The sequence below is a fragment of the Peromyscus eremicus genome, chromosome 4, assembly GCF_949786415.1.
Source record: "Peromyscus eremicus chromosome 4, PerEre_H2_v1, whole genome shotgun sequence".
Lineage (NCBI taxonomy): Eukaryota > Metazoa > Chordata > Mammalia > Rodentia > Cricetidae > Peromyscus > Peromyscus eremicus.
In genome coordinates, this window is record NC_081419.1 from 141,609,888 (window position 1) to 141,623,221 (window position 13,334).

The window sequence follows — 13,334 nt, forward strand, 5'->3', positions numbered from 1 at the left end:
CATGCACGTGGTAGACAGACATACGTGCAGAGGCAAAATGTCCACACACTTAAAACAAATAACCAGATGGTGGTAATGCACACCTTTAATCCCAGCACTCAAGAGGCAGAGCAGTCTCTGTGAGTTAGAGGCCAACCTGGTTTACAGAGTGAGTTCTAGGACAACCAGGGCTATACAGTGCTGTGGGATGTTTTTCTGTATGCTGTGAATATGTGTTGCTTTGATTGGTTGATAAATAAAGCTGTATTGGCCTATGGCAAGGCAGCATAGAGGCAGGTGGGAAATCCAAGCAGCTGTACAGAGAAAAAAAAAGGAGAGGAGAGGGAGATGCCAGCCGCTGCCCAAGGAGAAGCAAGATGCCAGCAGACTGGTAATGCCACGGCCATGTGGCAACTTATAGATTAACAGAAATGGGTTAAGTTATAAGAGCTAGCTAGGAAGAAGTCTGACATAGGCCATACAATTGGTAATTAATATTAAGCTTCTGAATGATTATTTTATAAGCGGCTGAGGGACCAGCAGGCCAGGCAGGACTGGAGGAACGCTGGACCTCGGGCAGGGCGGGACCAGAAAAAACTTAAGGCTACAATAGATAATGAAAGCCTATCTCAAAAAACTGAAATAAATAAATAAATATGTTGTTTTTAAAGATAAAAATAAATTTAGCCAGGCGTGATGGCGCATTCCTTTCACCCCAATACTCGGGAGGCAGAGGCAGGTGGATCTCTGAGAGTTCAAGGCCAGCCTGGTCTACATGGAAAGTTTCTGGCCAGCCAAGGCTACACAGGAGACTCCGCCTCACATAAAATAAAACACAAAAATAAGGAGGAGGGAGGTTAAGGAAGACACTGACATCAGCCTCTGCCCTCCATACACACCCATGCTTGCACTTCTCCTGCACACCCACATGGACAGGAACATGCCAAGCATATACAAAAGTACAGAAAGGCCTCTGTGTGATTTGCACTGACCCTGCATTTCCCAGGAACGCTTGGACCTAGAGTTTGCATTTCCTGGGACTTCGGGAAGTCAAGAGAATACCGCTCCACACTTGCTTAGGAACTAGGAGCAGCCACAGGTACCCTAGTAAACCAGCCCTCCCTGTGCCCCCCCCACAACACTTCACCTCCCCGCACCTGCACTGGGTGTCTACCTATACGCTTCCAGCATTGTCAAGCAGCATTGTGAAGCTGCTGTCCCAGCACTTGTAGGCTGAGGCAGGAGGATCACTTCAAGTTAGAGGCCCCCTTAGCCTACAGAGGAGTTTCCGGACTTCTCAAAAATATCTGGAAAAGGGCTGGCGAGGTGGCTCATCAGGACTGTGGCATACACCTGTGACACCAGCATCAAAGAGCCAGAGAATGCAAGGCCAGCTTGAGCTGCACCAAACGCTGCCTCAGAGGTGCTGCGGCAAAACCAAAACCAAACAAAACTAAAAAAACTGTGGCCAAGTGTGGTGGCACACACCTTTGATACCAGCACTAGGGAGGCAGAGGCAGGCCAATCTCTGTGAGTACGAGGCCAGCCTGGTCTACAAAGCAAGTTCCAGGACAGTCAGGCCTATTACACAGAGAAACTCTGTCTCAAAAAACAAAAAAACAAACAACAACAACCAAATGGTGCTGTGGCATGCTCTTTTAATCTCAGCACTCAAAAGGCAGAGGCAGTTGGATCTCTGTGAGTTCAAGGCCAATCTGGTCTATGTAGTGAGTTCCAGGACAGCCAGCAGCCAGGGCTACACAGTGAGACCCTATCTACAAATAAATAGATAAAATCTCTCTCTCTCTCTCTCTCTCTCTCTCTCTCTCTCTCTCTCTCTCTCTCTCTCTCTCTCTCTCTCTCTTTTCTTCTTTGCAAAAAATCCTAGAGAGGGAGCCAGGCCTGGTATGTAATAACAGGTCAGTCCCTCCGGGGCCACTTTGAGCAAAACAGTGGAGATTAGATCAAGCCGAAGGGAAAATGACACACGCAGGTGGATGAGCTGCCCCCAGCCGGCTCCTTGACAGCCCACTTGATTTTATAAATAGGAGAACACTAAGATAATGACAGGTACAGCGCAGAAGCCACACAGTGTCACCTCACGGGTCACCACAGCCAAGTGTCGCAACTGTGTCTAATTACATGTGCTGTGTGTTTACCCCACAGCGGCACGGGTGTGTACACCAACAGCAACACAAACACGTGAGTGACTAACTCCCTGAGCTATGGTGTCACAGTGGACTCATCCCTGGGAGGGAGGGAGGAGGGGATGTTCAGCTCCATCGCTCAGCTGTGTGTTGACTGATACTTCCTCATGTAGCACACAAGCTTTGATTGACGGCCCCCAGCCGCTCATCAGCAGGGACTGAGGGCCAGAATGGATCTGGATGCTGAAATACAAGGCTTTTTTTGTTTTCTTGGTGTTTTGAGTCAGGAGCTCATGGGGCCCAGGCTGGCTTTGAATTCTAGCCTCCATCTCCCATGTGTAGAAATGAAGTAGAAAAGTCCTAAGTCCCTGCCTTCTGGGAGTTTATGCTCCTGTAAGTGGGGTGGGGGGTGGCAGGGAGGGACAATAAGCAGATAGAGCTGGTAGTCATGAGTCCAGGAATAGAGTGTGACAATTCTGAACAGCAGCAGCAGACTGGGGCTGGTGGTGGGTGACAGAGGGGAGATGAGGTGAGTTAAGGGGTGAAGGTAAGGTTGTCTGTCAGGCTGTCCTAACGTTTGACACCGACTCAGACAGAAGCGCCTACTACCGAGGATGGGCATCATCTGACTGGATTCTACCAGAATGTTGGCTCCTCAGACTGGACTGCAGCAGGGCAAGTGTAGAAGGAGCTCAGAGAAGAAGCTCCTGCTTTGGCCCAGGCAGGAGGTGATGGTGGCCCATCGGGGGTGGGAGAGGTGGTGAGAACCGGTCAGATCCTGAGCCACATCGGAGGCTGAGCCATAATGGGGAAGGTGGTGTCTGGGCACAGGCAGCCCCTGCAAGACCCGAGCGAGGGCGGAGCTGACTCTGCTCAGATCTTTGAAAACCAGGGACGATTGTTTGCCACACTGCACCTGAATGCCAGCATGCAGGAAGCTGAGACCGGAGTGCCGTGAGTTCCAGGTCAGCCTGGGCTCCGGAGTAAAGTCTTGTCTCAAGAGAGAAAAGAGCACGAAAAGGCTAGGTCTTTGCACATCATGTCTTAAAACTTTGTGGATTGGTTTCTTTGGAATATTTTAAAGATTTATCTTTTTCTTTTCTCTTTTCTTTTCGTTTTGTTTTGTTTTGTTTTTTCCAGACGGTGTTTCTCTATGTAACAGCCTTAGTTGTCATGGAACTTGCTTTGTAGACCAGGTTGATCTTAAACTCACAGAGATCCATCTGCCTCTGAGTGCTGGGATTAAAGGTGTGTGCACCATCATGCCTGGCAATCTGTCTTATTTTTAAGATTTATTTTTATCCATATGTTTGTTTTCTACTATGTTGTGTGGATACTTGAGGATGCCAGAAGACATCATTGGGTCCCCTGGAGCTACTGGTGATTGTTCCTAGCTGCAGGTGCTGGGAACTGAACTTGGGTCTTCTGCAAGAGGAGGAAGTACTCTCAACCAGAGTCAGCTTTCTAGCCCTTTCCTGTTTGTATAAGTCTGTGTGTGTGTGTGCCTGTGTGTGCACATGCCTGTGTGTGTGTGTGTGTGTGTGTGTGTGTGTGTGTGTGTGTGTGGTGTTTTTGCCTGAATGTTTGTCTATGTATCATGTGTGTGCCAGGTCAGAAGACTAGAAGAGGGCCTCAGATTCTGTGGATCTGGAGTTTTAGACAGTTGTGAGCTGCCATGTGGGTGCTGGGGATTGAACCCAGGCCCTCTGAAAGAGCAGCCTGGGCTCTTACCTGCTAAGTTGTCTCTCCCGCCCCTGCTCCTGCCTTTTTAAATATTTGTTTTGTTTTGTTTGAGACAAAAAATAGCTGTGGTTGTCCTGGAACTCTCTATGTAGACCATACTGGCCTCGGACTCACAGACAGACTACCTCTGTCTCTGAGTGCTGGAAATAAAGGCCTGCAACCACACCCTACTGCCATTTCCATTTTTGACATTTTACAGGACCTTCTTTAAGACAGGATCTCATGTAACCTAGGCTAGCTCAAATCTGCTATGTAGCCAAGGCTGTTCTTGAGCTCTGATCTTCTTGCATTCACCTCCTGAGTGTTGGGACTATAGGAGTGCACCACAATACTCAGCTCACAGGGTGAATTTAGGGGACATGGGGACCAGTACTTGAGACACAGCTAAGACCCTCAGGACTCCAGATCCCTGTGTTGCCCATTCCCGGCCAAGTGGCCGTGAGTCACTCACTCTGGGTTTCCTGGTCCTGAACTACAACATAATAATTGTTCCTGTGTCCCAAGGTGTGGGAGGGGGTGACATCATGCCTGTAAAGGTGTCCAACAGCCAGGATGACTGGGACAAGGCCTGGAGGCCACTGAGCAGCACTAAGAGGAGAGTGGTGTCACCATTGAGCACCGGGGATAGGGACAGTCAGAAACAGCACAAGTTCATCTGGCTGCAGACAGAGCAGGGGAAGGTCTAGCCTGGGGACTGCTGCACACCAGGAAAGGACCTGCCGTCACCCACAGAGCTAAGTGAGAGAAGGGGATGGATACAAGAAAGTCACAGTCCTTGAGACCAGAGAAATCACTGTGCCCTTCACAGCAATGCACAGCACAGGCTGTGGAATTCCGAAGGGATTCAGGTGTGGAGGTGGAGTCCTCAGACTGGAAAGCGAGACTGTTTGCCAACTAAACTATCTGGCCAGCCTGGTCACAGGACTTGGTCTTATGTAAGATTTATGCTTATGTCCAAGAAGAATTCCTTGGAACTAGAGTCTCTGGATGTGGGTGCTGGGAACTGAACTAGGGTTCTCTAGAAGAACAGCAAGTGTTCTTAACCACTGAGCCTCCTTTCTACCCGCTACCACAGGACTTTTTAAGAGGAAGATGAAGCTGGCTTGGTGAAACATGCCTGTAAACCCAGCATTCAGGAGGCTGGAGGATTTCTTCAAGTTCAAAGTCAGCCTGAGAGATATAGCAATACTCTGTCTCAAAGATTGAAAGGGGGTAGGAGGAGGGAGGGAGGGAGGAGGGCAGGGAGAGAGAGACTAGAGTAGTCCTGCATGCCTTTAATTTCAACTTTAATCCCCTAACTCAGGAGGAAGGGGCAAGTGGATCTCCATAGTTCAAGGTCAGCCTGGTCTACATAGTGAAACTTTCTCTCAAAAAGCAAAACAAATGGAACAAAAGGAAGGAAGGAAGGAAGGCATGGGGGCCTGGAGAGATGGCTCAGTGGTTAAGAGCATTGGCTGCTCTTCCAGAGGTCCTGAGTTCAATTTCCAACACTCACAGGGTGGCTCACAACCATCTATGACTAGTCTCATGGGGTCTCATGCCCTCTTTGGTGTGCATACAGGCAAACAAAATGCCCATATACATAAAATACATAAATAAATAAACTTAAAAGAAAACAGGCTAGGGGACTGGAGAGATGGCTCAGCAGTTAAGGGCACTGGCTGCTCTTCCAGAGGACCTGGGTTCAATTCCCAGCACCTGCAGGACAGCTCAAAAACTGTCTGTAACTCTAGTTCCAAGGGATCTGACACTCTCACAGACATACATGCAGGCAAAATAACAATGTGCATAAAGTAAAAATAAATAAACTTAACGCTCAACTGGTGGCGTGCCCCTCTGGCGCGCAGGAGGCCCTGGGTTGAATATTTAGTGCAGAAAAACAAAGCAGATGCTAACAGCACGAAATTCCAGCCTCACTGGGTGCAGGGATCTGTCGAGGTGTTTGTTCGTCTGTCTGTTTGTTTAGACAGGGTTGCAACATGGTACTCCAGGCTGGCCTCAAACTCTCAGCAATCCTCCTGCCTCAGCTGCTAAAAAGCTGAGCTTGTCCTTTTCACTGATACCTTGACAATTGCTTCTACCTTTTAGCCTTTTGACCTGCCGATAGGGGAGCTCAACAGCAAACTGAGACCCCATCCTGTCTATCAGCAGGCCATCTTTCTCAGACACATCTATGTGCATTAGTGTTTTGCCATGGGTTTCGGGTCCCCTGGGACTGGAGTTACAGATAGTTATGTGCTGCCATGTGGGTGCTGGGAATTGAACCTGGGTCCTCTGGAAGAGCAGTCAGTGCTCTTAACCACCGAGCCATCTTTCCATCCCCCTCTCAGACACACCTAATATGTGTACACCCTCTGACCTCTTGAAGTCTATTCTAGAGATACATGCAGAGTGCACAGGACAGCACCATGGGATGCTTACTGCAATGCAGTGAGTCATAGCGACCTTGAAGCCTAAGTAAATTATGATATGCCTGTGCCTTGGAAAGCTAGGCAGCCAGGAAAAAGAAATAGGAGGACACATGAAAGGAAGTATCATTATGACACATGGCAGAGAGTGTACCTAGCGAGATTGTGTGTGGTATGTATATAATGGAAGCCTCGGAAGGAAGGGGGAAGGGCGGTTTCCCCTACAGAAGATGCAGGTAAAGTATATTCATCTGTAGAAGAAACCCATAGACTCATCTAAGTCATGGGAATGGGGAGGAGGATGCTGTTGTTTGGTTGGATTGAGACAGGATTCCATGCACCATGGGCTGGCTTCAAACACAGTATGTAGATGATTCCAGGACAGCCAAGCCTACACAGAAAAACCCATCTGTGGTGGGGGAGTGGTACACCACAACAAAAAAACAAACAAAGAAAAGCCAGGCTGTGCTGATGCACACTTCTAATCCCAGTACTTGGGAGGCAGAGCCAGGTGGATCTCTGTGAGTTCGAGGCCATCCTGGTCTGTAGACCGAGTTCCAGAACAGCCAGGGCTACACAGAGAAACCCTGTCTTGAAAAACCAACAAAACAAAACAGAAACAAAACAAACCTATGTATGTCACCACCCCAGCATACTCTTGACTTTGAAGGTGACACCAGGAAAGACTTTTCCTCCACAACGTGGAACTGATTAACTGGGAGACAGGGTGGAGAAGAGCCAACCACTAATAAAGCGAATCAGTAGCTACTGAGGGTTGCAGAATCCTATGGGGACCGTGGTGAGGGGCAAACTTTCCCCTCAGCCTCCTGAGGCCCTAGCAGGGAACCTGGGCTTTGTGCATGGTGTCCTGTGTTAAGCTCTGCTGTTGGTGGGTGCTTGTGAACACACGCATCAGATCTCTAGATGATGGTTCTGGGTGAAATGCAGCTGGAGCAGAATTCAGCTTTAGGGCAGTTTTCAGTTCTGCCTAGAGGCCCTTGGGCTGGGCGGGACACACCTTCTACCTGAAATGTTTGTCTGAAGTGGAGAGGAAAATGCCTCTGTCAAAAAGACTGCCAGGCATGCCTGTGGCGCTCTCCAGACACAAACATGTCTGGAATTAACAGGGCCATCTGATCTAAAATCAAAGCAAAACAAAAGGCCAGTGATGGTACATGCCTGCAATTCCAGCACTCAGGAGGCTGAGGCAGGAGGATTGTAAGTTTGAGGCCAGCCTGGGCTAACAGTAAGTTCTGGGATAACTTGGTCTCCAGTGTGAGACCCTATCTCAAACAAAACAAAAAACAAACAAGCAAGCCAACAAACCAGCCCACAAAGCCTGTCTCCTCACCTGTTGCTTGCAGAGGGTTGTCAGGGGAATCCAGGCCCCAAGGGCGGCACGGCCCCGCCTACTTGGGTGTACCTGTGTGCTCCTAGGCCTCCTCTAAGGTTCCCCTCCTGGGAGCTGCTTCTGGCTGCCTTTGTTGTTGTCCCCAAGCCTCTGTCACTGTTGGTTTAGTTTTACATAAGCTTGGCATTCCTTGAATTTTTTTCCAAAAAAAAAAAAAAAAAATGGTTCACCTCTTAAATGTCTGAGGGAAAAAAGAGTTCTCTAAACTGTCCTGTCCCCTCCTTCCTGCCACAGGCTCTTCTCGTGGCTGACCCCTCCATCCTGTTCTCCAGTGGGCTGTGAGGCGGAGGCTTCTGGAAGGTTCTGGAAGGCAATGAACCTTGAAACCTGAGTCTCAGCTCACCTTATACCTGTGGGTTGCTTCAGAGCAGGGAAAAACTCTCAGCTGTTCTTTCTACCCTTAAATGAACAATTCAGGCCAGGAGATAGTGGAGCCCTCGGGACACAGAATCCGGTGGGTCTCAGGAGTTCCAGGCCAGCCAGAGTTATATGTTGAGACCCTTTCTCAAAAAATAAATAAAAATATAAAAATACAATAAAATGGCCTTAAGCCAACCACAGACATCTATATGCCCCATGACCTATAAAGAACAGTGGAGAACAGTAGGGACTGTCCAACAGGGCAGGGCCAGGGACTTACCTCCTCTGTGATTGTATTTGCAAATTTATAGGGCTCCCAGGGAAGCTGGTCATGTGATGCACACTTGTAATCCCAGCACTTGGGAGGTGAAGGCTCGGAGGATCTGAAATTCAAGGTCAGCCTTGGCTAAATAGCAAGTTTGAGGCTAGCCTGGGCTACAAACACAAACCTCTAAATATATAAGCTGAGGGTAATAGTGCCGGTATATGATTTTTGTGAAGATGGTGTGGGGTTTGCTGGGAAGTTAGAGTCTCAAGACAAAGAAAGGGAAACCCGTAAGCAGCCACGCCCTGAGGGGAGGAGCCAATAGGGATGCCGGGGCATCAGATGAGTCCAGGTCAAAGGAAAACAGTTCTCCCCTTCCATCACCCAGGATCAAACTCAGGTCATCAGGATGGTGGCAAAAGCCACCAACCCATCTCGCAAGCACTCTCTGTCTATTAAGGGTTGAATAGTATGAAGTATAGTGACAATTTATTTTCCAGTGCTAGGGTCCAAAGGCAAGGGCTCACACATGCTAGACAAGCAATCTACCACTGAGCTGCACTCCCAGGTCCGAGGCAGGTTTTTTTTTTTAGAACTTCCTGTACACTGGGCATCCAGTCAAACGTGTTAGGAGCATTGCGTCAGGTCCACACAACAGGCCTGAGGAGCAAAGCAGGTATATTATTAACCTCCATATCAATAAGGAAGCTGGGCCTCGCAGCAGCTCAAATCTGCAATCCTAGACCACAGCAGCTGAGGAAGGATCCCTGTGAGTCTGAGGCCAGCCTTGGCTACATAGTGAGACCCTGGCTTCTACACCTCTTTGAGTCTTGCTGGCTCCTTCAAGGAACAGAAGTCTCTTGTGTTAACACCAGCCATTTGTTGGAATGCTTGGGAAACACTTCCCACAGAGTCACAGCTGCCCTGATGATGTTATCACACCAAAACATCCCTGCTCTAGATTAGACTGTGCCCTCACAAAGGATATGCTATAGCCTTACTTAGGACAGAGGCAGGTGGATCTGTGAGTTCAAGGCCAGCCTGGCCTACAGAGTAAGTTCTAGGACAGCCAGAGCTACACAAAGAGACCACTGAAAAACAAAACAAAGCAAAAAACCAAAACCAAAACAAACAAACAAACAAAAAGTCCTATTATACCAGTTACAGGAGAGACGGAAGCAGGGAGGTTCCAAGTTCAGAGCCTGTCTGGGGATCCTTATTAGTTTCTTTCCTTCTTTTTCTTTCTTTCTTTCTTTCTTTCTTTCTTTCTTTCTTTCTTTCTCTCTCTCTCTCTCTCTCTCTCTCTCTTTCTTTCTTTCTTTCTTTCTTCTTTTCTTTCTTTCTTTCTTTCTCTCTTCTTTTCTTTCTTTCTTTTTTTCTTTCTCTCTTTCTTTCTTTCTTTCTTTCTTTCATTCTTTATTATTTTTTATGTGCATTAGTGTGTTGCCTACATGTATGTCTATGTGAGGGTGTCAGATTCCCTGGAACTGGAGTTACAGACAGTTGTGAGCTGCCATGTGGGTGTTGGGATTTGAACCCAGGGTCCTCTGCAAGAGCAGCCAGTGCTCTTAACCACTGAGCCATCCTTCCAGCTCTCTTTATTTCTTTCAAGGTTTATTTATTTATTTTGAGACAGGGTCTCACTGTGTGGCCCTGGCTATCCTAGAACATACTATGTAGACCAGGATGGACTTGAACTCACAGAGATCCACCTGCCTCTGTCTTTCTGATGCTGGAATTAGAGACCTGCACCACCACACCTGGCTGTACCATGTGCATACTAGTGTCATGTTGTTAGAACTAAAAGTACAGACAACTGTGAGCTACATGTAGGTCCTTTAGAAGAGCGCTCTGTGATCTCTCTAGTCAAGGTTTCTATTGCTGTGACAAAATACCACAACCAAGCCGAGCATGGTGGCATAGGCACACACTTTTAGTCCCAGCACTCACTTGGAAGGCAGAGGCAAGAGGATCTGAGTTCAAGGTCAGGCTGGTCTGCATAGTGAGTTCCAAGTCAGCCAGAGCTACAGAATGAGATCCTGTCTCAAAAACTCCACCATGACCAAAGGCCACTTGGGGAAGAAAGTGTTTATTTCTTTTTACAACTCTCGAGTCACACTCACTCCATCACTGAGAGAAGTCGTGTGGGAGCTCAAGCAGGAGTTAGAGGCAGGGACTGAAGCAGGAGCCGTAGAGGAACACAGCTCAGTCTTGCTCCTCATAGCTTGCTCAACATGTCTTCTTCTTCTCCTGTCTTCTTCTTCTTCTTCTTCTTCTTCTTCTTCTTCTTCTTCTTCTTCTTTCTTCTTCTTCTTCTTTCTTCTTCTTTGGGTTGTTTTTTTTTTTGAAACAAGGTTTCTCTGTGTACCCCTGGCTGTCCTGGAACTCGCTTTGTAGACCAGGCTGGCCTCAAACTCACAAAAGCCTGCCTGCCTTTGCCTCCTGAGTGCTGGGATTAAAGGCATGAGCCACCACCACCCAGCCATCAGCCTGTTTTCTTCTAGCACCCAGGACTATCTGCTCAGGGGTGGCACTTCCCACAGTGGCCTGGGCTCGCCCACATTAACAAGAAAATGCCCAGCAGGCTTGCCGTCAGGCCAGTCTCTGGAGGCATCTTTTCCACGGGTCTTCCCTCTTCCCAGGTCACTCTACTCGTGGCAGGTTGTGCTACAGTGGACCATCGAGTGTGCTCAAGGCAGGCTCAGGCCACGGAGTGGGCTCTTCTCAAAGTAAAGAATACAAGAAGGCCTGGGAAGGTGGCTCAGCGGTGGGGCAGCTGCTTGCCTGGTTCTGGGAAGGGAGGGAGGGAAAAAGAGGTGCGGGAAGAAGGACGGAAGGGAAGAGGGGAGAGGGAATGGGGGCCTTCAAAAGGGAACCAGGGTCTTTTAGACACTTATCACCTTCAGATAAGATTCTTGGGTAGGTCCTAAATGCAATCCTTGGTTCCCTTATCAACAGACTGGAGACTCGCAAACCTACAGGGAAAAGGCCAAGATCACAATGTGGGAGACTGCCATGATTCAGCTGGAAGCCCCAGGAATCCCATGGTAACTGGCAGCTATGGGAGGCTGGAGACAGGCCTGGAACAGCCTGTCCCTGAGAGCCTCTAGAAGGGACCAACCCTGATCCCAGCTCGATCTCAGACATCTAGCTTCTAGCCTTCGAGAGAGTGAAAGGCTGATGTCACCTGGCTGGTGGAACACTTGGTCCCTAAGTGGGTTGGGAGGTGGGAAAGCTACATTTTTCTACACTCTGAAGTTTGGACTTCATTTCTTGCCAGGCTCTCAACTGATAAGATATTCTGGGCTGGAGAGATAGCTCAGGGGGTTAAAAGCTCATACTGCCCTTCCAGAGGACCCCAGTTCAGATCCAAGGTTCGGCTCACAACCACCTGTAACTCCAGCTCCACTGGATTCAGTGCCCCTCTGACCTCCTGGGGCATTCAGGCATGCACACATGGACACGTATATACAAACTGTGTTTTTATTGTTTTAAAGAGGCCAGGCTGGGGAGATTGCTCAGTGGTTAAAGGCATTTGTTGCTCTTTCAGATGATCTAGGATAGGTTTGCATCACCCTGCGGTGGCTAGCAACGGACTGCCTGTAACTCCACTTCTAGGAGATCTGGACCCCAGACACACATGTGACCCTGGGCACACGTGTTGCACGTGCAGGCGTAATGCTCGTACACACAAAGAAAATTAATCTTTTCTAAAAAGATTTTTCTTTTGTTTTGTATTTTTGAGGCAGGTTTTCTCTGTGTAGTCCTGGCTGTCCTGGAACTTGCTCTGTAGATGGGCCTGGCCTTGAACTCACAGAGATCCTCCTGCCTCTGCTACTCAAGTGCTAGGAGTGAACCACCATACCTGGCTTTATATATATATATATATGTATATATATACATACACACACACAGACACATAGGTAGGTACGTAGATAGATAGATAGACAGACAGACAGATAGACAGACAGATAGATATAGACACACACACACACACACACACACACACACACACACACACACACACACACTCCGGTACTGACTTGTACCTGATGTTCACAAATCACGAGTTTCCCCAGAGTGTGTCCAGCACAAAGGCTGCCCTCTGAAGCAGCCTGACCCTCAGCCTGAAGGACTGAAGGGGAGCCCTCCACCACAGCCAGAGCCTCTGCCTTCCGCAGTCCCCCAGCACCTACACTATTTGTGGCCTGGGTCACAAAGCCTGGGAGTAGTGGCATTCTCCTATTGCCCACCAAGTTCAATTCACGTGTCCGTCACCTGTCTCCTTTGCTCCCCTCCCCAAGTACCTTTTCTGGAAGGTTGTGCTAGAGACTTATACAGGGTCTCATACTTGCTAAGTAAACACTCTTCCACTGAGCTACATCCCAGGCTTGCCTGTCTTCATTGTACAGTTTTATTCCCCAAACTAGCCTAGCATGCGACCCGTGCCTGGTTCACGGTTAGATCTCAATAAGTACACACACACAAACACACACATAACACTACACACACACACCACACACACACACACACACACACACATCTCTCACACACAAGCTAATAGCTGAAGAAATGCCGTTCCTCCTCCCTTGGGCCACCCCACTCATCTGGCCATCTAATCACACTCGCCTGCCAGACTCATTAACTACCCACACCTCCATGCCCGCCTCCCCCAGTAGATCTTACCAAAAGGAAACACAAATCCGATTCTTCCAACCCCCGGATTTAAGCATCTTGGGAGCCTCTGAGGCTTTCCCATCTGCTTCCCACCTACTTTCTACAGAGGTCTCCTCCGGCCCCTGCCCAGCCCCAGGCTGGCGGGCAGCCCACCCTGTCAGCTCCCGGCCCCCCTCCCCAGTGCTCTGTCCCTGGAATGCCCCGGCAGACTCCCACTCATTCCTGCCCGGGCCACTTCACCCTCCAGCTGACTGACTTAGTCATTCTCTCTGTTCTACCTCTCCTCTCTCTGGCCTCAGCTCTGAGTAATAGCTCGAAACAGTAGCTGGGGTCTTCTCTGCCAG